The sequence below is a fragment of the Protopterus annectens genome, chromosome 1.part0, assembly GCF_019279795.1.
Source record: "Protopterus annectens isolate FY-2018-M chromosome 1.part0, PAN1.0, whole genome shotgun sequence".
NCBI classification, from domain to species: domain Eukaryota; kingdom Metazoa; phylum Chordata; order Ceratodontiformes; family Protopteridae; genus Protopterus; species Protopterus annectens.
In genome coordinates this window covers 447,333,861-447,358,243 of record NC_056725.1, presented here as the reverse complement: position 1 = coordinate 447,358,243, position 24,383 = coordinate 447,333,861, and positions in this window count along the sequence as shown.

Below are 24,383 nucleotides of genomic sequence, written 5' to 3'. Positions count from 1 at the left end.
CATAATTGTAGAGGGAATCATCAAACTGCAGCCCTGAGCTCTTAATGTCACACAGGCCTGCTATAAATCATAAAGTATTTGTTATATGTCTTTTCCCCTTTGGTATTTCTCTTCTTTTTTTCTTACAATGTAATGTTTTTCAGTCTTTCCAATTTCAGTGTTGATTTCTTCATTTTCACCTTCCTCATGCCTCTTTTTTCTACATTCTCTTCTGGAACAATGATGCCTTTTTCTGTAGACTGAAGGTTTTCTGATAGATCAATGCTATCATTTCCTGTAATCTGTGTGTTACGTAAAGCAGTGCCTTTTTAGTGCATATTCTTTTTACTTTACAGACAATAATCATTTTCTTTTTCTTCCTTGTTATTTGTTGTGAATTTTTTCCTTCCTTTCTTTTGTTTTCTTCTACATGCTCTGAATCCTTAGACCGATAAATGCTTGTATTCTGGATTCCAAAATTGTTATTAGTATCATGTTTAATAGGGGTTGAGTGAGCTTTACTGGCAATAGATACTTCTTTTCCTAAATGTGTTCTATTTTATGTTGCCTAATATTATTTATCTCATCAGTCCAGTCATTGATATATGTAACAACAGTTCTCCAAGCTATGAAAAATTGCACAAGTGCAATCATCATCTGTAAGTCTAGATTCACTGCTAATAATGCTAAGCAAATCCTGCAGCTTTTGACATGAGGAACACTGGTCACCAGTATTATCTGGTGTGACTTATAAATATTTATTTATTATTTTTATTTATTTTACATTTGGTTACCGGGAAAGTCTGACTGGATATATGTCCATTTTCAGCGGAGGCCTGGGAAGAAAAGCTCCAGAAAGCAAAGTACAAATACATTAGGAACAATAGAAACATTTAGAGATAAGTATAATATGCAGTTTTCAGTAGGGTTACAAACATAGATAAAACATAGTAGACAACATCAAAATCATGCGGCTTCAATTTCAGACAATAATACACGCAGTTATGGGCCAAGTCCCATCAAGAATTCATACACTTATTAGAGTATATGATTGAAATGCGTAGGGAGAGTTTGCAGGAACAGCGGGTGGTGATTAGTCAGGGTTTAAGCATGGACATTGCCAATGCTGTTGGAAGTATAGTTTGAGGCTTTTTTTGAATTGGGTTAAGGATGATTGGTGAGTAAGTTCGGCAGGTAGCATATTCCAAGTTTTGCCTACTGAGCTGGTAAATAGAGAGTCCCCAGCCACATTTATGTTCTTAGTTGTCTGTACCAGCAGTTTGTCAGCAGAGCATAGTGACCTCAGGTTGCTGTATGGTTTGATGATTTTATTTAGTGCTGGTGTTTTTTTGGGTTGATATAGTATTTTGTGGGTTATTACAAGTTGGTTGTATCGGAGAAGACTGGGCCACTCCAGCTATCCTAGTTGAGTTAGGTTGATACAATGGTGGGTCCTAGAGGTAGCACCTGTAGTAAATCTAGCAATATGGTTTTAACAGCTAGCAAGTTTGGTAAAGGTGGCTTGGTTCAGGTTACTGAAGAGGGGGGAGGCATAGAGGAGGGTAGAAAGTAAGTGGGACCCAGCAATAGTGGTTCTTGCAAAAGGAGTGAGGAAGGGTTTGATCCTGTATAGGGAGCCCAATTTTTTGTTGACAGATTTGATGGTTTGACTGACATGGATATAATATTTTAGGGCATTATCGACTGTGACGCCCAGGAGTTTAGTGTGAGTATCTGGGGATATGATTGTGCCATTGTTGGAACTTATAGTAAAGAATGGTGAGGAGGATTTGCAGGTGCGGGAAAGATGAACAGTTTAATTTTGTTGGAGTTTAATAGAAACTGACGGTTTGCAAACCATTTTTCTACATCATTGAAAGCATTCTGGGTTAGGGTCATAAGCTCAGTTGAGGAGGATGTGGTACATATTAAAGTAGAGTTGTCCACGTATTGGATGCAGGTGGCCTTGGGAGTGATGGTCGGTGGGCCATTGATAAAGACTGAGAAGAGTAGTGGTCCTAGTATGGAGCCTTGGGGGACTTCTAGAGTAATGGGTAGATGTGTGGATAGGGTATTCTGCCATAAAACTGCTTGTTGTCTATCAGACAAGTAAGATTGGAACCATTTAACAGAGTTACTATTCAGTGACAGTTCCTTCAGGGTACAGAGCAGCAGTTGATTACTGACCATATCAAAGGCCTTAGAGAGATCTAGGAAGAGAGCTGAGGTAAGTTTGTTATTGTTTCAGTTGATGATGATAGAGCTAGACAAGGATAGGAGGGCTGATGGGGTGCTGTGGTGTGACCTAAAGCCATGCTGAGACTTAGCCAGTAGTTTATTTTGGGTGAGATAGTGCATTAATTGGTTGTGAACGCACTTTTCCATAATTTTGGCCAATGGTGATAGTATGGCTATTGGTCAGAAGTTTGAGAGGTCTATAGAATTCCCTCTTTTATGAAGTGGAATGACATGGGAAACCTTCCAGAGAGAGGGGATAGTGGCTTCAGTCAAGGTGTGGTTTATTATGATCGAGACAGGGTAGGCAATGGCATCTGCCCCTTTTTGTAAATATTCTGGTGGGAGGAGATCAGCTGCCAAGGTAGTGGGCTTTAGTTTGTTAATTAGAGATCGGTTGGTGGATGTAGATACAGGTTGGGTGGCAAAAGGGTGTGGGGTATTGGTTGTGGAGGAATTTTGAAAGGAGCTGGTGGGGGGTAGTTGGCTAGCTAGTGATTGGATGGTTTTGGTAAAAAAATTGTTAATGATATTAGCAGTTTCCTCTGGAGTTTTAAGGTTGCAAGTTGGGGGGGGGTGGAGGTTTGGCCAGGGTGGAGCAGTTTGTTTATGCCTGCCCAAAATTTTTGAGGTTTGTTCTGGTGTTTTTGCTGAAGGTGTTGATAGAAGTTTTTTCTGTCAAACAGTGTGGCTTTCTTGGTATCATTCCTTAGTTGTCGGTATTTAATATGGTCAAGTGGATCTTTGGAGGTGCGCCATTTGTCCCATGCTTTATTTCTTGCTATGATTTTGGTTTTGGTTACTTTAGAGAGTCAGGGGGCAGTCTTAGTTTTGGCTCTGAGGGTGCAGATAGGAGCATGGGAATCTAGAATGGAGAGGAATTTAGAATTAAAGTAGGCTACAGCATCATCTAGTGGAAGTTCTTTAAGTATGGCCCAATTGCATGCTCTGAGTTCATTCTGAAAGTCAGTGGAGTTAAAGTTCTTGTTGTTTCTGATAGATTTATATAGAATTTGGTGGTTGTTATCTACTTTATGCTTAATGATGTGAGTAGGTGGTCAATTATATCATCTGGGAGAGTACCCGTGTTATACAGGTCTGGGTGATTGTTGATAAGAATCCAGTCCAGGATACTGCCTTTGTAGTTAGATTTATTTATTCCGGTGGGCGAGGATATAAGTTGGGTATAACCGTGAAGGTTTATATGGGTGGTGGGAGATTCAGAGGAACAATTGTTCCAGTCAATATTAACGTCTCCTAACACCATAGCTTCATGGGGGTTGTATTGGAAAGCCATTGAAGGAAGTCTTCTAGGGTATTTGCATTGTTGCCTGGGGGGATATAAATGCAGGCAATGAATATAGATTTACTTTTGTTAAGCTGTAGTTTGCTAACTAGGGCTTCTGCATTATTAAAAAAGGGGGGTTGTTGTGGGGCTAGTGTGACATCTATTGTGTTTTTAAACAGAACTGCTACTCCTCCACCTTTCCTGGTGTGACAGTCTTGTTTAAGTATGTTGTACCCTGGTGGGATAACCTCATCGTTTTTAGTTCCTGGTTTTAGCCAGGTTTCTGTAAGACATAGCACATCAGGTGAGTAGGTAGCTAGAAGGGCATGAAGATTCTGGACCTTGTTGTTAATGCTCCTGATGTTTAGGTGACAGGTCAGGAGAGAGTTAGGTGACCTTGAATTTGACCATATGTTGAAGGTGGCAGTGGGCTGGGAAGGGTGGGTCCAGGGTTAGGGTGGATGCCCCCATCCCTCATCAGAGTAAATTGTACAGTGATTATTAGTTTCAGTGCTTTACTTATTATTTTATGATAATATCTAGTTTTGGGGAAGATAGACCATAGTCTAGTTAGTTGGTGGTTGTTAAAAGTGGAGAGGATAGGTTTGTCTTGAGCTAGGGGTTAGTCTGATTCACTCAAGGTGGGAGCAGAGATGGTATGATATATGGGGTGGTGAAAGCCAAGATAGGGCTGGTTTTCATAGATGGTGAGGAGATATAGCTCAGGCAATATAACTGTGAGGAATATAATTGATCTCATCTTGATAGTAGTGGTACTTGGTAAGGAATGTGGGTGGAGAATTAAGAGGGTTGTTGGCAGGAAGGGGTGGTGTATGGAGGTGTGGGTTATCTGTGATAGATTGTAGGAGGGGTGAATGGTTTATTGGGCTTAAATTTAGTGCTAGTGGGGGGGTGGAATTTGGAGGCAGAGTGGGGCGAGTGGAGTGGGGCTATACCAAGCTACAAAGATTTCCAGGGTCTATGAGTATGCAGGCTTAAATAATACAACTTTACATTGATTTTACTCAGTTCTTTTTAAAGTGAGCTGCAATTTACCCAATTTTACTCAATTCTTTTGAAAGTGAGCTGTGTTTTACTTAATATAGTTTGTAGTTCAGCCAGACAATGTTACTGACTGTTGGGAGTAAGCAAGCTTTTAACCTGAATTTTGTACAGATATTTGTTATTTCTTTAGCAACTGTGATATGAAGTAAGCAGGGGGAACATGTTGTACAGGCTGTATGCACTGTAGAATGCTTATTTTATTACTTATTACAGCAGCCTGACTAGGGAGTCTAAGACTGTTAAGCTATCTTTTACTATGGACCCTAGGTTAGCTGTAGACCCAGTTCAGCCAAGCAATCTATTAGCACAACAGTTACACTTAAGATATAGACCTTGCAGTCCTTTTCCTTAGTGAGGGACAGTGCAGGAATGCTTTTCTTTTAGTTTTCAGGATGATAGTTTCTTTTCAGCACAGATTAAGCCGTTCGAGGTAAGGACAGTTGGGGTAGAAAGACATTGCAGTCCTTTTCCTTAGTGAGGGACAGTGCAGGAATGCTTTTCTTTTAGTTTTCAGGATGATAGTTTCTTTTCAGCACAGATTGAGCCATTCGAGGTAAGGACAGGTGGGGTGGAAAGACATGGTAAGGTAAACAGAGTCAGTGCATGGATTCCATATGGAACATAGCAGCATACAAACAGTATTATACATTCAGGCAGGGAATTCATTAATATTAGTAGTACCACAGCTTCTGCATTTCTCTATATTCAATTGGAACTATCAGTCAGTGCAGTAGTTTACGGCACAAACAAGCTCAGTGAATTTTATACAGCTTTTCCTATGTGGTTTTATGCTATCAGTAGTTACAGCATTAAGGCAGTACAGCTAAATCTACTTTCTAAATGCTAGGAAACACTTCTGTTCCTGATTCATGAACCAGGATAATACTATATCACAGCAAACTATGTCGCCAAGCTTATAATATTAAAATTACCACATGCAGTCAATAAATATGCTTAGACTATCACTCCTGGCTAGCAAACTTTGCAGGTAATTCCACTCATTTTTGTAAACATTTTACTGGTTTGGCGAATTAAAAAATTATTGCTATGCATGCCGCTTAGCTTTTTTAGTTGTTTTGTTACCACATAATCAGTGAAAAGCACAAAAAAACAGTTCTAGCATACTGTTTGTGTAGAAAAACAGCTGACTGGGTCCTTAGGCACTAGGGGTTTGAGAATGGCGGCCGAAACAGTCCTAGAAGTAATCTCGCATCATGTTGTGGGAAATCAAGCTTTTGATTGGCTATACCAAGCTACAAGGATTTCCAGGGTCTGTGAGTATGCAGACTTAAAGAATACAACTTTACAGTGATTTTACTCAGTTCTTTTTAAAGTGAGCTGCAATTTACCTTAGCATTTGCTACACTGTACAATATACTTGTATTTTATCAAATCATTAGGTTCATAGGTAAGTATTAGGCTATCGGCCAAAGGGCCTACATAAGCCTAGCCAACAAGGTTCCCTGGCTTACGCCACCCAAGAAAGTTATTTTCCTGTGCCACTGTCGAGCAGAGACACAGAAGTGATCCCTGGGATGTATTTCCTATTTTCCATCCATTCATCAAGATTTTTCTTGAAGAGTGCTAATAAAGAACTTTGCTTGACATAGATGGGTAGCCTGTTCCAGAGTATGGGAAGTCTCTGGGACAGGAATCTATCCCTCCAGCATGTCCTGTTTATTGTGGTGGCAAGGTTTAGGTCCCTAGAACATGTAACTCGGAGGGATTGGGATTTCTTTAGGTGTCGCATGCCCAACAGCTCTGGGTTTGACATAGCTTTATATGTTAGGCAGAGATCCCCTCAGCGTAGGCGATATGCTACGGAGTAAAGCTGAAGTTTTTTGAGACGGTCAGTGTAGGGCATTTGTTTGAGGCCAGTAATCCTCTTTGTGAGGTACTTCTGTGGCCTTTCCAGCTGCTCCAGATGTCTTGTGAGGTACATTCCAAAAGGGGCGTTGTACTCTGTATTGGGTCTAATGAGTGTCAAGTAGAGGGGAACAATGACCTCTTTTTTCCAGGATGAGAACCCTTTTATGATGAGGTGTGCCATGTAGAAGGACCTCCTGACTACTGTGGCGATGTGACTATCAAAGGAGAGACTACTGTCCACCTGGGTCTCAAGGTCTCATCACACATTCAGTGTTAAGTAGATTGCTGCCTATGTGGCAGTTCATGGGTACATAGTTTTTACCAAAGGGGATGACACTACACTTTTTGGCATTGAGCTTGAGGCCATGGCTCTGACACCAGGCATCTGTCTCAGTGAGGCCCTTCTGTAGGATGTCCACATCATTTGGGACTTGACTATGGCTCCTAGTTTGCAGTCATCTGCGAACATCATTAGCCAGAGACCTTCTGTGTTAGCCTGTACTTCATAGAAGTAGATACTAAACAGGAGAGGTCCCAGGACTGAACCCTGTGGTACTCCACTTGTCACTGGTTTAAGGTCAGATTTGGAGTCTGCAACTTTTACAGTGTGGGTTCTGTCAGTGAGCTAGTTGGCAACCCATCTTGTGACGTAGGGATTTATACCTAGTTTAGTGAGTTTAGCTATAATTCCAGAATGGGGGATGATGTCGAAAGCCTTGGCGAGATCAAGATAGGCTGTGTGAACCACCTTACCCTCATCTACTGCTTTGGTGACTGCCTGAAAGAAGTCAATCAGGTTCAGGAGGCATGATCTACCTTTTACAAACATGAACTGGGTGGGATCCAGAGTTTGGAGGTTACCAATGTCTTTATGAGTTCCATGATGATACGTTCTATGGCCTTGCAGACCAGGCTCATCAGGCTAATAGGGCGATAGTTCCCGGGATCAGTGGTGGCTCCTCCTTTGGGATAACTGTTGCTGTGCTCCATTCAGTGGGCACAAAGCCTGATGCGAGGTTATTATTGAACATGGTGCTTAGGTAGGGAGCCAGTTCGTTCTGAAGTTCGTGTAAAACGCAGCCTGGGATGTTGTCCGGTCCCATGGATGCTGTGTTTTTGGCTTTAGAGAGTGTAGCTTTTACCTGCGTAGTTGTGATTACAGGGACTCTGCTTTCTTCCTGTATAGATATGGGCTATTTAGGGGGTGGGGATGGGGTAAAGTTAGCACTGAACCTATCTGCCAGGATCTTGGCAATATCAGTTGGTTCTGTAATTTTCGTGCTGTTGTGCTATAACTCAGAGCAGATCTAGGTGTTGCCATCAAGATTCTTGACATAGCTATAGAATACTTTGTGGTTGTCCTTAGAATTAGTGGCGATTTTGTTCATATTCATTTAAGGAATCCATTTCAGCTGCAAATAAATAAAGAATTCCAAAAGAAAAGGTAATTAAAATCAGTTTCCACAGAATTCAAAGAGATTTTAAGTTAACTTCTATGAGAAAAATCATACAAACAATATAAATCTAAATATTATTAAGGGCAATAAAGCTGGATTTCCTTTACATTAAAACATAGTAGCTTCTGCTTACTTTCACTTGTAGTTACATCTCATTATAACAGTAATGATAAAAAATCACACACAAGCTCAGGATTGTTTCAGAGTAAGCTCTGGGTTATCCTCTCTACAGTATATGTGACTTTATAGATGACTTAAGTCCATTGGGATGGCTGGAATTTACCTGTCTAAAATCTATCTTTTTCTAACAACGATCAGTGACACTTAGAGATAAAACAATAAAATATAAATTAAAGTCATCTTCCTGTCTGCAAGTTATCCTTTTATTCCAAAAAACAGTGAAAAACAGAGGTAATTGCACAATCACAAACCAAGACAAGATTGTTTCACAATAACCTCTGCTAATTATTTATGTTCCTAGGAAAGTAGTGTACTTTTATCAGTGCATGGCAATGTGACTAAACTTCATGATAGCCCTCAAGCCATATGCTTCATATAAAACGATGAACCTACATATTTATACATTCTAGTGTACAGTATATCACATTCCAGTTTTCTTGTAAATAGTAACATCTAAATTATCATCTAAATAATTGATTTATTTTGATTGCTGCATCATGGTACACTTCCAAGGGTAAAGGTGTGATTGGTATAACTGTTAAATTCTTCTAACAAATTAATTGGACCTTGATTACAAAGAAAAAAACTGTTCATAAAGAGACACTAATACCTGATACATTGTTTTCATTCAGAATTCAAGACATGTTCTCTGTTGTATTTTTCCATTACTAAACTGAAGAAAGTGTGTGTGGTAATGACCCGCTGCATCTTCATAAACTTCTTGGTATAATTAATTACTAAAGCAAAAACAAATATACTTTCAAACCACAATGTCTAATATACTACACAAAGTATTAAAGTCACTAGAACAAAATGTCTCACTATTACTGTTATTCAAATAATATTTCATAATTTTCATTCTCTCTTCATAGTGAATATAAATATGTCAAGGATCTAGCCTGAAGGTAAGTAAAACACTATTTTCATCCACTGGTATATCTTTCATTTTATAAATAAAATATCTCTTATCTTGAATCAAATAAGGAAATGTTTTGTTCATTAATTAATACAGCTCATGCTTATAAGGTACAAGGCTATCAGTTTTGGAGACCCTATTGTTTTCATAGGTGGATTTATAAGTTTGTTGTGAACCAGAAATGACTCCAATTCTTGGATTAGAAATGTGCAGAAAATAAAAAAAAACAGTGCTGGAGTTATTCTTTTATTACTGGCTAGTTCCTGAAGTGCATTGTGAATGCTTTTGTATGTTTCTTGTAATAAAATATCATTAACATCTGTGTTAACATTTGTTTAGTTTTTCACTGAACAACACTATTGACTCTCCTTCATCACAGTGATAGACCCTTCCTTGTTGGCTCTGAAATGCTTAATAGTTGTATATGTTTGTAAAGACTCCAGGGTCATTCTATCACAGGAGCTAAAATTAAAGAAACATTACTTACTTCTGTGTTGCAATAACACTTGAAAACCATTTCACAGGTCCTTCCAAAAGTTGCCAAATTGTAAATCAAAAACAGATTGTAACTAATAATTTTACTGAGTCTGTTATTGGTATAGTTATGTTGTGAATCATGAAGTAAACATTGCAAGATAATACTTGTTGTAACTGACTTTAAGGAAACAAGTGTATCACCTATCGTGACTTACTAAATGGGTACACACATTAGCTCCAAGGTACACAATTCAGAATCATTTAATCATCTGTAACTCAAAATGATAACTTGGAAATATTCGGCAGTGTCCTGTTGGTCATCTGTCACCACTTCTGTCACTGGTAGTACTAACTTTGATTTCATTGGTGTTGCTAATTATAAATGAGGCTGCCAGGTGTTCTCTTCTCATCTAGCCTTTCGAAACCTCTGACATGCTACACATCTGATTGGCTGTTTGGTCTCTTCATGCCTTGCTCAAAACCTTTGCAGAATTTTTGGGCAAATCCCAGTAGTTACTTTTCTGAAAGGTTGCCCTTTCCTGACTGGTCTAAACATAAGCTGTGATTGTATTTTTAATTGGTTGGATTGACATTATATACAGTTCCTGCCCTGGACTGATAACTATACAATTGATAACTTTTAAAATATAATCTATAATGGTTTGTCATCCTTATTTCTTTTCCAATTTCCTATTTTAATTCCAATATTTCATATAATAACTTGTGTATAGTCCAAATATGCAACAAGAACAGCAAACACATCAGCATGTTTAGAAATAAATGTAGAATATGAACTTTAAGAAAAGAAAGGCAAAACCATTTCTAAATGAAACCTTTATTCAGCTGCTTTTACTGTATTTTGCCTTTGCTGTTTGGTAATAAAAGTGTTCAGTTGCATTTATTCTGCTGCATTTATTACTGCTTGTTAGCAGCCTCATTAAATTGTAACTGTTATTCTAAGCCTCTTAGTTTTGGTTTAAGCACTTGGGCTTTAGGCCAGTTGTTTTACATTAAGGTTTGCAGTCTACACTCTTGTGGCAGGAGAGATAGGTTGTATCTTTCTAAGTTGGGAATTGCTGGTTGAAGGCTTATTATGTCCGTTATTCTAAAAGTTCTTAGTTCTGGTTTAAGTGCTTGGGCTTTAGGTCAGTTATTTTACATTAAGAAGGTTTGTGGTCTATACTCTTGTGGGAGGAGAGGATAGCCTCTGTCCTTCTGAGCTGGGAATTGGTGGTTGAAGGCTTATTGTGCCTGTTGTTCTAAGTGTCTTTCTTCTGGTTTAAGCACTTGGATTCCAAACCAGTTATTTTACATTAGAAAGATTTGTGGTCTAAACTATTGTGGCAAGAGAGTGTAGCCTACACCCTTCTAAGCTGGGAATTACTGATGAAGGCTTATTGTACTTGCTATTCTGTCTTTGTTCTGGTTTAAGCACTTGGGTTCCAGACCAGTTATTTAACACTAGGAAGGTTTGTGGTCTACACTCTTGTTGGAGTATTCTACTTTTTTTTTTGCTGTTGGACTGTGATTTTCTGTACTTTGAATTTCTAGTACTTCTGCATTTTATAGCATAAGCCAGATTCAGGCTTGCTGAATCTAGACTGCTTGGTATCATTTGATCACTAAAACCAGCCATCTTATATTAAGAAGGCCCACCTGCACCCCTGTGGCAGAGGTGTGCAGCCAAGGGCCCATCTGAGTTGGGGATTACTGGAATAAGTCTCATTCTTGGGCTTTCCCTTTGGTTACTTTTTTAAAATTGTTTAACTTCGCTTGTATTTAAGTGCCATGTTTGTGTGGGTTTGAGCTCAGTTTATTGTACTGCTGCTCTGCGAGCAACTGTTGTGCATTGTGAAGCATTAACACAGTTTTCTACCCCTAGCACTCCATAGAATAGCTACTTTTTGTTAGCCTTACAGCAAAACCTGGTCCATCTAGCCCACTCCCCACTAGTTACTACAGTATATACCTGCCACAATGGATGGACAGTTTCCCACCATTTCACTAGCTAGCCTGATTGACATGGGAATCCTGAGGCAATGTAGCAATTGCCTCATGTATACTGACAACCAGTTACCCTTAAAACAAACAAATACAATATGTGAGAGATATATCTAAACTATGAATTTGGAATCAGTTCTCTCACATAACAACAAACCAGATATCAAACAGGTTGTCAGCACATGCACTTCACCTCTTGCACGTAACAAGCTCACAACACATAAACCCACATATGCGGAGGTACTTGCAAGAAGCCTACCTAAAAATCAGAGACATCCCAAATGCAAGCGTACTGCACACATTGCAGAGCCAACTGAATGCACTCCACATAGTAATACATACAACAGTGTCTCAGCTAATAAGCCACTAAGGCAAAATACCTCAAAACCAAATTTCTTGGTCACAGGTGACTCCATAGTGAGACATGCATATGTCCCCCTCACCAGGCGGGACAAGTAGAAGATCATGGTCACCTGCCTGTCAGGTGCCAGGATCTGTCAGATCACAGACACACTCAATTCTCTCAACAGCAAGTACAGTTATGACTCTGTCATAGTCCATGTATGAGTGAATGACTTCATACATACCACACTGGACTTTATGAAGAGAGACATGATTGAGGTCTTAGATTATGTGTCCCAGGCAGGTATGTCCCTAGCCCTAAGCTGCATTCTACCTTTACCCAAGATGATGCCTCAATATAAACAAAAAATGATTGAGTTCAACAACTGACTTAGCTTCTGGTGCCATTCCAGGAGGATCCAGTATCTGTCAGCCTAGGAAGATACGGTCAACAGACCACACTGCTTTGCCAGAGATGGTCTTCACCTGTCGCCTCTTGGATTTCAGTTACTGGCCAAGGTACTTGCCACCCCCAGAGTGCCTTTTTTACGCAGCATCATAACAACAAAATTCTTGACATAAAAAAATCCACAAGAGAAAAACTCAGGGTTATGCTGCTTAATGCAATGGCATACATAGTTTCAACCCCTCCCCCTGCTACCACTGTCAACAATGACTACTATACAGGGGTGAACACAAATGCCCTGTATAAACACCTACACAAACGTATAGACTTGGCTGTACCTGATTGTATCAAAACAATGTCCTTCCAAAAATATGAGCCACTCTGGTGGACATCAAGCATAAATAGGTTATACAACAAGAAGAAGAAACTAATGTCTAAGAACAATAGGGAACTGACTTACCAGAGGAAGGACACCTTTCATAGCTTGAATAAGCAAACTAGATAGCTTGTAAAGTCCTCTAAAGCCAGTTATGAAGCTAAACTAGTATCTTTAGCCAACGATAATCCCAAGGCATTATTTACCTACATCAGAAATCTAAAAGGGAAGGCCCAGCTTTGTGACAAACTAGTAGTGGATGGTGCCACTCATACTGACCCTGAGGACATCATCAACCTGCTAGCAGACAGACTTGGTGCAAACTTCACCCCCTGTCCCTACCAGACATTCCCCAAAGCATACCTGTCACCAGTCCTCTACCTGGTATCTCCAAAGAGCAGGTCATAGCCGCACTCTCCATGGCTGAAAATACAGCCTATATGGGACCAGATAATATCACAGGCTGCTTACTAAATTGTCTAAAACAGGACCTAGCAGAACCCCTTGGCACTATCTTCAACCACTGTTTTTTTCCCAGCACAGTGGAAAACAGCAACAGTAATGCCCCTGCACAAACGGGGTCCATCAACTGACCCTGAGAACTATAGCCCCATAAGCCTAACAGCCTTATCTGCAATGCCATGAAGAGAATCATCATGGACCTTATCAACAAAGACATAGGTGACCTTCAAACTATTGACCCGACTCAATTTGACTTTGTTAAGGGTAGACCATGCTTATTAAACCTGGTGGACTTCTCTGAGAATGTCACTAAAACCCTGGATGAAGGCAAAACAGTACATACAGTCTATCTTGACTTTGCCAAAGATTTTGACACAATCCCCCACTCAGACATCATTGAGAAACTCACCCAGCTGGGAATTAACCAATATGTCACTAGATGGGTAGCCAGTTGACTTACCTACAGAATGCATACAGTCAAACTTGGGGATTGCACCTCTGCCAGCAGACCAGTTACCAGTGGTGTACCAAAAGGATCTGTGCTGGGCCCCCTACTGTTTGGAATCTATTTCTCAGAAGTCCAGGAAAAAATAGATGGTCTGCGGCTTACCAAGTTCGCTGATGACTGCAAACTGGGTGCAATCATTGAGTCCCCCAACGATGTTGACATATTACAAAAATGGCTTACACAGACAAATGATTGGTGTCAAAGCCAAGGACTTAAACTAAATGCAAAAAATGTGTTATCATCCCTTTCAGCAAAGGGGAAGTACCTGAAAATTACAATATTAACAGTACCCCCCTTAGCTCAAACCCTGTGGTGAGAGATTTGGGTATACAGATTGATAGCAACTTTAACTTCGATCACCATGTGTTCACAGTGGTAAGGAAGGCCTTCTGCATTGCACATCTCATACGTAAGGGCATCACATCCAGAGCTAAAGATATTATAACTCCCCTGTACTCATCCATCTTCAGATCACTAATAGAGTATTACACTCCCTTCTCTATGTACCTCACCAGAAACTTGCAGCAGCTGGACAGACTTCAGAGGTTTCTCACCAAGAAAATTCAGGGCCTTCAACATATGACCTACATGGACAGACTGAAGGCCATGTCAGTGTACTCTGTATCTTATAGGCCACTGAGAGGCGACTTGTGCCTGGCTTACAGAGCAGTCTGGGAGCCTGCCCTAATGGAAATACTGCACATCTGCAAGTCAAATGGTCCAACATTCATTTGTTCTAGGGGTCATAACCTAGCCTGTGACATTAACAGGACACAATATTGCCACTCCTCTAGAACAAACTCCCAATTCATGTAAAACTGAGCTCCTTAATAACCCTATTTAAGCATAACTTAAGACACCTAGATAGGAGACCATAAATTTACCCCGGGGGTATCACCTATGTCCCTCTTGGATAAGGGCAGTCAGTGCTGATCATAGACATGTGCTGTAAATATAGATAATACAACCTGGTCAATAAGGGAACAAGGGTATAACATGGCTAGGCTTATAAAAAATAGGAAAAAAAAAAGAAAAATCTAAAACAAGCAGGTCAACCATACCACATAGTGACTTCTGTATTTGTCAGAGCTCGGACTTTTGTTAGACTTAACTAATGTGTTGTAGCACATAAATACAACAAATTAGTTATGATACATCACTACTGTGCAATGCATACAGATTTTCCCGTATCTTAAAGCTTGGAGGTTAAAAGGAAGATAACCAGACCCTACTTATTTCTTATCCTTTCATGTGCATTTGGGTCCTACATCTCACAGTACATCCTAGTTTGCATAAATATATCAAGACAATTATATTGTCATTAGTTGGTGGGACACTACCTGTCCACCTTGTAGTAATACTCTTCTTTGTAAGTAAAGATAGTGTTCTAAATACCGCAGACATAGTTCTAATCTAGTTAGTATTGCTGTAAACAGATATTAACAAGTGTTAATCTTGCAGGCTATAGCTGATTAACTAGCAACTTAAGTCACTCTCCAAATTATGTGAGCTCTGTGCAAGTCCCATGTATGTGCTTCCAATCCCCCAGTTCATTTACCTTAAAGCTCTGACATGCCAGGTGCAATCCTGTGAGCATTCGAAGTAGCCTTGATGTTGTACAGAAATATTCATGAAGACATTGCCATTGGAAGAATTTGCATTTGTGAAAAGTGTTGTTTTCCTGTGTAAATACATTATTTTAGCCCAATGTTGTGGCAAAATCAGTATAATCAAGTCTCTAGCGCATGCCTTCCTAAAGTCATCAAATTCAAAGATATACAGTTTAACCAAAACCTTATAAATTTTACTAGCAATACCCTTTGCCTTAGAATGCTTAATGCTGGCCTCTGTTAACAGGTGTACCATATGGGGTTAATCCATATCATTATACAATTTTAACTTTTTCCCAGAGGAGGGCAGTTTTATATTTTAAGGTCATTCTCTTATCAGCCTTACATTCACATGTAGCTATAGCCTATGCTTTCATTTTTCCTATTTCAGTTATTAAATCCTTCCGATCATTGCACCAGTTTCCCTTCCTGGGACTTCTATAATCTGACCTACTTGTTGGTAGTATCTCATTCCTTCATTTGAGCACCTTGTGTTTCACTGATGTCTAATGCATTGTCTGAACAGCACTTATTTCCATCCCTGAAAGGTCAGGTTTACTACAACTCTTCATTTAAATTATATTGCTGAAAGCACCCTTTTGCCTCCCAGTTCTTCTGTCAGTTTGGTTTGTCTGCCATATATTCTGCCTTTGCCATATTATAACAGTATTTCAAGGTGGAAGTCTTAATATATAACTATGTGACTGGGACCCCTAAACCTGCATCTTCTTTTGGGAAGATAAACCTCTTCCATGAAACTCTATGTTAGCCCTCTGTCCAAATAAAATCATTGATTTGTTTATTTAACCTCTTGTAGTATCCGTCTGGGGACAGGCAAATGGGACAGCCTTGTGATACATGCAATATACGTGGCAACAGAAACATTTGGAAAGTCTGTAATCACTGTGGAAAAAAAACACAAAGACAACGGAACACAGATCTCTACATGAGGCAAAACCCCCCCAAAACCAAATAGTGCAGATTTGGGATAATTTAGCATATAGTAATTGTAGATCACAACTGGTGCTCCTGACTAATGGCATTTCCAGATACTTTATTGACTGGTGATGCCTTGTATAAGGATACATCTCCTGGAGGGGTCTAAAATGGACAATGATTAGTAGACAGGGGAACAATTATCACTTTATTTAACTTAGAACTTGATACCTTCCTAACATCTTTCAGGTCTCTCTGTAGCTTTTCAATTTGCTGTTCAGCATTTTCCAAGTTACAACAAATGATCAGCTTTTAAGAGAAGTGATATTTCCTGCCATGGCATACACAATTGCCTCTCCCAGATGCCCTTCATGGGGATACTAAGGGTTCAAGATATAAAGTGAATAACAGTATGGGCAAAATGCAACTCTGCCTCATCCCTGTACTTATATAGAACGGTTCCAATACACATCTGTCAGATTTTATTGTAGCCCAAACATCTTTGTAAATATTTTTCAGCAAGTGAACAGATTTTTGGGAGAAGTTGACCTCTTCCAGTGATAAAAATAACTATCACCGTTCTACTCAATTGAATACTTTTTCTTCATCAGAACTGAGTACTAATAGGGGTTTCTCCTTCATATTTTCTTCTTCTTCTATTAAGAGAAACAATTTGCTAGTATTATCAAAAATCTGTCTGTCTTAAATCCTTACTGGTCATTATGTAGAGGGCCAGCATCCAGTATGCTAATCTATGAGCAAGAATTAGCACAAATAGTGTATAGATTGAGTTAAGGATAGAGATCTGTCAGTAGGTTGCAGGTTGAAATGAGCCCTTATTTTGCTTCAAGAACATCAAAACTGAAATGGTCTTCCAGCTATCCAGGATTTCCACTTGCTCAGATGACCTTGATGTAGATTCTAGTACCTTCCGTGTAAATGGGGCAGTAATAAATCCTATTGTAGGTTACTCAAATGGAGAAGCCCCAATCTGAAATGATACTGATTTATGTAACCATACATTCTAAGAAAAGTTCTCTTTGGTTGGTTCAAATTTTGGTAATATTCTTTAAATACATGTAAGACTTTAGTAAGCGACATCTCTTTCTGACAATTTAGGAGGTAATACTCTCACTAACTTATCCCCCTTCTGTTGGATGCCTTAATCTCAATGCTAATTTTCCAAGCAGCAGGGAAACAAGAAAAATGTTTATGTTCAAAAGCTTTTGTAACCTAGGATGTCTTGACTCTAACAAGTTATTAGGTTTTGAGATCAGTGTCATGAACTGATTTCCCATATCTTGTCATTGTATCTAGGGCTGTTAGACCAATCTTTTTTTTCTGAGAAGTGTTAATATCATTATTTAATTATATCTTCTTTTTAGGAAGAATACATTCTATTAGTCAAGTCTTTTTTAAGAATGCCCCAGGCTTGACCATTCCTTCCAGTCTCTCATTAATGCAAGGTTTCAGCTATTGAATACTTTTCCCATAGCCAGTCAGTAAACACACTGTCTCTTCACAATGACAACTCAAATTTGCAAATTATAGTAAGAATACACTGTGATAACATTATGTTATATAATATAGGTGCATGATCCATAAGGGAAATAATACACATTTGTGCATTGCCAATTAAGTAACTATATTCCACTGGAATAAAATAAAGTATCTATACCAGAAAAAGATTTGTACTAGTAAGAACAAAAAAGTGTGTTTCACCAAGGTCACTTCAAACATTTTCATTAAGTCACAGAAACCCATTCCTTGAAGGTATTGGGCTAAGAATCTTCCTAGAACTGGCATTGCTAGTTACATAGGGCCTGCATATACATCACCAGTACCCGTTATGTAACTTCAGTTGCCTGCTGTCAGGCTGTAGCTTACCCTAAATGCCCCCAATCTCAGAACATTCTGGACATTGCCATCTTCCCTGTTCATGAAAGGATATAAACAGACAATAAAATAAACTTATGATTTCCCACCCAACCCCTGTTGCAAACGTGACCACCATTCTTACTAAATTCATCACTGTGTGTGTGTGTGTGTGTGTGTGTGTGTGTGTGTGTGTGCGTGTGCGTGTGCGTGTGTGTGTGTGTGTGTGTGTGTGTGTGTGTGTGTGTACTTGCTACCCAAACTTGAGAAGTTTCCTATGTTCAACCTGGTCAAGGTGTGTTTCCCTTAACATAACATGCTGGCCAAGGCCTCCACCTCTTAACAAAAGCAAAGAGCTTGGCACGTTTAATAGAGGAAATTAACATAAGATTCCATGAAAATATAAACTGCTGCACAGATATATTTACTAAATTGGTTATTGTATGATCTAGCTATCAGCTCCTTATGTGAACTTAGTATAATCATCTTATGGAATTGCAAATAAGGCTTAATGCAAGGTAACTATTAGTCAAGCAGTGTTTTTAATACAATGAAATTAATAAGAACTTTGTATAAGCATATAAGTATTGAAGTATTTGCAAAATAATAATTGCACAGGCTTCCAAGGAGAACACAAATTGTCTTTACTAGGATGGGAATTTTCTCACTGTAAGTTTATCCATAATTTCACCTCAGCGAAATGGCCCATTTTGTACACAAATCCAGCCATTTCCTCTGTCCTGACAGCTCCATGATCCTACCTACATTACACAGGCCTGTCTCTTCCTTTATTTAATTTCTAATAATCATCGTGATCTGGCTTAAAGTATTCCCAGGTGACTCAAGCTTACACCTGCCATTTCCCCTGTATTAGACAACTGAGTACATTTGTCTGTTCATCACTATAAATTAAAAATATTAAACAGTAGCTCTTTGTGACTCTTTTGTTTACCTCAAAAAATAAAACACTAAACAAAAAAGAAGAGTGATATCCTTCAACTCACTGTGCAATGGAGATCCAATGGCGTTTGGACAATGCAAATCATATTCAGTAGTTGCATTATAAGCTAACCGAGTCAGTAGCAGCATATTTAGTCGAAGAAATACCTATTATATGCAAAGAATCATAAGTGAGTGATTTTGTTTTTGTTAAGTTTGTCTACTGAATGCACCAGAAAAAAGGGAAAATAATAATTTTAACTCAAAATATAATAACTATAGGAACTGCATTCTGCATCAAAATAAATTATGCATTTCTTGTAAACAGGTAGATGCAGTGCCAGATTATTCATTGTTTATAAGCACACAACTATTTACCATTGTATGCCAAGTACTGTAAGTGAATAGTTAAAAAAGGAAAAAAAAGAATATTTAGCAATCTGATATTTCCCTAAAACCCTTCAGCAATTTTGACACATGACACCAGAAAGGGAAGAATATCCATATATAGTTTTACATTAAAGGGGTTTCAATTTTCTCTGAGTCAGCTTTAAGTGTCTGAAGCTTCATTGCAGTCTCAAGCTTAGTCAGCAGGTAAGACAACCTTAATTTCAGCCAATGATGACAACATATTATAGGTTCATAGGTTCATAGGTTGGTACTGGGCTATCTGCCCGAAGGCATATATTAGCCCAGCCACGTTGTGTGGTATTCACCGCCCCTTTAGTAGTTCCCTAGACCCTTGTACTAGCAGCTAGTACCCTTGGCCCCTATCTAGTAGTGCTGTTGGTGTGATCCCCGGTGTGAACTTTCTGTTACCCATCCACTCATCAAGGTTCCTCTTGAAGAGTGATAGTGAGAGGCTCTGTCTTATGTAGATCGGGACCCTGTTCCATAGTAAGGGAAGTCTCTGCGAAGGGAATCTATCCCTCCAGCATGTTCTATTCATTGTTGTGCTGAGATTTATATCCCTAGAGCGTGTAGCTCGAGTAGATTTGGTTTTGCTAAGATGGAGCATGTTCAACCATTCTGGGTTGGACATGGCTCTGTACGTTAGACAGAGATCGCCTCTGGGAAAGCGGTATGCAACAGAGAACAGTCTTAGCTTTTTCAATCGGGCTGCATAGGGCAACTGTTTGAGGCCAGTAATCCTCTTGGTTAGGTACCTCTGTGGTCTCTCCAGCTGCTTGAGATGTCTAGCCAGGTACATTCCAATTGGTGCATTGTACTCAATAATGGGTCTGATGAGGGAAGAGTAGAGGGGCACCATTACATCCTTAGATCTTGATGTGAACCCTTTCGTGATCAGATGGGTCACATAGAAGGATTTTGTAACCACTTTGGCAACATGGTTATCAAAGGAAAGCTGACTATCTACTTGGGTCCCTAGATCCCTTATTTCTTCTTCAGATTTCAGGGGATTACCTCCTATGTTGTAGTTTGTGGGTACTCTGTTTTTTCCAAAGGGGATTACTACACATTTTTTTTGCATTTAGCTTGAGACCATGGCTTTGACACCATGCATCAGTCTCATTTAGGCCCCTCTGGAGGATCTCCATGTCGGCCGGAGACTCTATTATAGCACCCAGTTTGCAGTCGTCCGCAAACTTAGTCAGCCACAGCCTTTCCGTGCTTGCTTGTACTTCTGAGAAGTATATGCCAAACAGGACGGGCACCAGGACAGAGCCCTGAGGCACACCACTCGTTACTGGTCTGGATTCGGACATAGATCCTGCTACTCTTACTTTATGGGATCTGTCTGAGAGCCAGTTTACGATCCATCTTGTGACGTAAGGGTTTATGCCCAGGCTGGTGAGCTTATCAATAATACCTGAATGGGGAATGGTGTCAAACGCTTTAGCAAGGTCAGGGTAAGCCATGTGTACCTCCTTTCCCTTTTCTATAGCCTGAGTAACTGTCTCAAAGAAATCCACCAGGTTCAGGAGGCATGATCTGCCCTTGACGAAGCCGAACTGTGTGGGGTCCAGCGACTGGAGGTTCCCAGTCTCTCCATTTATGAGTTCCATAATGATTCGCTCCATAGCCTTACAGATCAGACTGGTCAGGCTTATTGGTCGGTAGTTCCCAGGGTCAGTTGTGGCCCCACCCTTCTGTAGCGGGACCACCATTGCCATGCGCCATTCTATGGGCACATATCCTGTGATGAGGCGGAGACTGAACAGGGTATTAAGATGCGGGGTTAATTCCTTTTGGAACTCACGTATGACACAGCCTGAGACACCATCTGGTCCCATGGAGGTAGTGTTTTTAGCTTTAGATAGAGCCTTGTTAACCAACGTATCAGTAATAATTGGACTTACACAATCCCCTAGAATGGTAATAGGCCCTGTAGGTGGTGAGGAGGGGGGTTTGCACTGAACCTGTCAGCCAAGATGTTGGCAATGTCAGTGGGGGTCAGTGTATTTTGTTCCATTTTGTACTAGCTCAGAACAGACCTGAGCGTTGCCATTTAGGTTTTTGATGTAGCCATAGAAGGCCTTATGGTTATCCTTGGCATCCTTGGCAACTTTCTTTTTGAAATTAGCTTTAGTTGACTTGATGAGGGCCCTCAGTTTCTTACTAATGCTGATCAGAGATGATTTTTCTACTTGAGATTTGGCCTTTTTTTATATAAGTCTCCTCCTTTTATTGTAAAGTTTGCTTATGGCTGGGGTCCACCAGACTGGTTTCTTCTTGCTTGAGGAAGGAGTCTTGGTTTTATTTGGGATAGCACGGTCCATGCAATCCTGAAGGTGCATATAGAGTGCCTTGGTGTAGTATTCCACATCCTGGATATCATTATCCTTCTGCAAGGGAATAGTGAAGCTTTCCACTTCAGATGCAAGTAGTTTGAAGTTTGCTTTGGAAAGGTTTTTGACTATGGTTTCTGTGACTGGGGGAGGTGGAGGGGTGAGGATGTCCAGGGTTATCAGTTTATGGTCGGATCTGACCAAGGAGGGAGTGATAATGGGTGTGGTACAATGGGTGCCCATATTTGTGATGATTAAATCCAATATGTTGTCCCCTCTAGTGGGGGAACATACTAGTTGTTCAAGGGCATTTGAATTTATAAATTCTATGAATCGCTGAGCATAGGAGTTGGAACATTGGTAGTTCACCCAGTCTATACCAGGGTAGTTGAAATAACCCAAGATTATGGTGTTGGGTAGGACCTTTATATTTTCCAATGTCTCAAGGAATGCAGAGTGAGCATCTTGGGACATGGTGAGTGATCTATAACCGGCTACGACTTGAAATGTGGTTTTGCCTGCTGATAGTTGTGCATGGATGATCTCTGGGGCATCATGCTGCGCTACTAACCTGGAGATATGGGTATCCTTGATGAATATAGATACACCTATGCAGTTAATAAAAGCTGTCATTTACTTTCCTGTTATTGCATTATAATCACTGTCACAGAGACTATAAGGACAGCACCCTTAATAATCTTCACTGGTTTCCACAAGCACAGTCTTTCCTCTTCTTTCAGGTCAAAACTAGGTAAAATGTAACAAAACTGGACTGAGAGCAGATCTCCTTGCTGCAGAAGGAAGATGTAGTTATTTGCTCTCCCCCAATATAACTCCTGTAGTGGGGTACCTTTTATTTATTTTATTTTATTTATGTTTGTAGTACACTGATCACAATGCACTATTTGTAGGCAGGGCCCAGGTGAATAAATTCATAAAAAAGTAAACTAGAACTAATTCATAAATGCAGAGTAATCACAGTAGGTGCAAAGTTCAGCAGATAATTGAAACAATGAGCAAGTGTTTAAATAGAGAAGAAAACAAATGTGGATTAATGCTGGTGGTAAGAGGTAAACAGCAGGTGAAAACAGAGGGTGGAAGAATAAAGGATGTAGCTGAGGGAGGAAGTTGGTAATTTGTCCAGTGGAAAAGCATTTACAGTCCAATTTTTGATGGAGGTATCTTTTTGAGTTGTGCTCTGAATATATTTCCATTTCTAGCTTCATTATTCATGGTGAGCTCCTGCTCTCCTTCTATTCAATTCCCATTTCTAAGGTTTTGTTTCATTCCTAGCAAAATAGGTTCAAGAGGTGACAGCCTTGTCTCTTCATATTAGTCCACACTTAGTACATTGGTCAGAGGGTCCACACTTAGTACGTTGGTCAGAGTATTTTCCTGACAGTGCTGTGCATCTTCTGAGTACCAAATCCGCTAGGAAAATTTCAGCAGCCTTATGAAGAATTCAGTGTTATTAGGCCTCCCAAAGGTTACATTTCACAGGGACATAGAAATAATTTATTCAATTTGTAGAATACTTTATCAGGTATATGGAGACATGGTGGTGGTTTGCAGTGGTTTGTGATTCAGTAAAATATTCTGTGTAAAAGGCCAGGCCAAAAAATTCCAGAAGTTGGCATGTAAATTTGGCATCAGGCGCCTTACTCACAATTGTAAAGAACTTTTAAGTATGTTTACTTTAAGATCATATGCAAAGTTTTTTTACAAATTCTTTTTTTTTGCTGAAATAAGGCTCTTCTCATGGAAAGCAGGCTTTCTGATTCTGAAACATGTACTTTTTACTTTAGTTACATCAGTGGACCTATATTTATTGAAGTGCATTTTAGCCTTCTCACATATTTGGGTTTTACAGTTAATTTTGTTTCTGAGTATATTACAGGATCATATGAGATTACTAGGCTATCGACCCAGAGGTCATTTTAAGCCTAGCCGTTTCAACCCAATGTAATACCATAGAAGTGCTGGTCAGTACCCAAGATTGGATTGTCCAGGAGGGTTGTGACTGCTATCCCCGGTAAGAATTTACAGTGCCCCATCCACAAGTTCCTCTTCAACAGTGTCATAGAGGTGCTCTGTGTCACATGAATTGGTACCCTGCTTCAAAGACGTGGCAGTCACTGGGAGATAAATCTGTCCCTCCAGCAAGTCCTATTTAAACCACATGCCATATTTAAGTCTCTGGAATGGGTAGCTCTAGAGCTAGACCCATTTGATTTATAGATATGCAGCAAGTTCATTAGGTTTGGGTCTTGGATTGCTCTGTAGGCCAGGCATAAGTCTCCCCTAAGAAGTCTATATGCTACAGAGTATAGTGACAGGGACTTTAGTTGGCCTTTGTAAGGCACATGCTGGAGCCCCTTGATCTTTGTTAGAAACCTCTGATGTCTCTCTAATTGCTGCAGGTGCTTAGTACGGTACATGCCAAATGAGGTATTATACTCAATTATGGGCCGGATAAGTGCAGAATATAGGGGAGGGGGGTATAACTTCTTTTGCTCTTGAGGAGATGCCTTTGCTAATCAAGTGTGGTACATGAAAAGCTTTCCTTGGTAGATACAGGGTGGTCAAAGTTAAGGTCGCAGTCAACCTGTGATCCCAGGTCCCTTTCCACTTCATGGTTGCTTAGGGTATTGTTGTTGATTTGACAGTGTGAAGGGATATTGTTTGTGCCAAAGGGAATGATGGTGCTTTTCT